General features: G+C 64.7%; 1 non-coding gene across 1 annotated transcript; it reads right to left on the bottom strand.

Moving 5' to 3' along the window:
• Window positions 1-311: 311 nt before the first annotated feature.
• On the bottom strand, window positions 312-383 carry TRNAA-UGC. Its single transcript has one exon. It is a non-coding gene; the product is annotated as a tRNA-Ala (tRNA).
• Window positions 384-586: the final 203 nt, after the last annotated feature.

The following is a 586-nucleotide window of genomic DNA, read 5'->3' on the forward strand; positions in this document are numbered from 1 at the left end:
AACTCGCAGAGGAGCCCTCCCTTTGGGCAACGCCTGCCCTGCTGGGGGGTTTGTCTGGGTAGTACAGAGCTCTTCTGGGGTCAGCTGCTGGCTTTCATCCCCTTGCTCCCCCCGTCAGCCAGGACAGCTTTGGTCTGGGAAGGAGTGAGAGGGGCAGTTCCCTCTCTCGGGGGTCCTGGCAGGGGGTGGGGGCACCCACCGTGCACCACTGCTGTTCCCCCAGTCCTGGGCCAACCATGCCTGCAGGCAGCCCCAGGGAGGGAGGCAGAGCCCAGTTGGCAGGGAGGGGGCTCTGGCGGGGCAAAAAGACATGGAGATGCTGGGGGTTGAACCCAGGGCCTCTTACATGCAAAGCAAGCGCTCTCCCGCTGAGCTACATCCCCTGTGCCTGGGCAGGACTGCGCCCAGGGGTCCCTGCTGACCCCATGGTCCCACTGCCACGGCCACTGGCGTCAGGGCAGTTATGTGCTGTGGCCTCCTCCAAACCCCAGCCCCACATCCTGGGCACAGTAGGATGGGCTTCCCTGCTCCAGGCGGCACCAGAGGTAAAAGGCAGAATCAGCCACCCTCACCAACCCACAGAAGC

This window comes from Phaethon lepturus, unplaced genomic scaffold (assembly GCF_000687285.1).
Source record: "Phaethon lepturus isolate BGI_N335 unplaced genomic scaffold, ASM68728v1 scaffold34272, whole genome shotgun sequence".
Taxonomy (NCBI): domain Eukaryota; kingdom Metazoa; phylum Chordata; class Aves; order Phaethontiformes; family Phaethontidae; genus Phaethon; species Phaethon lepturus.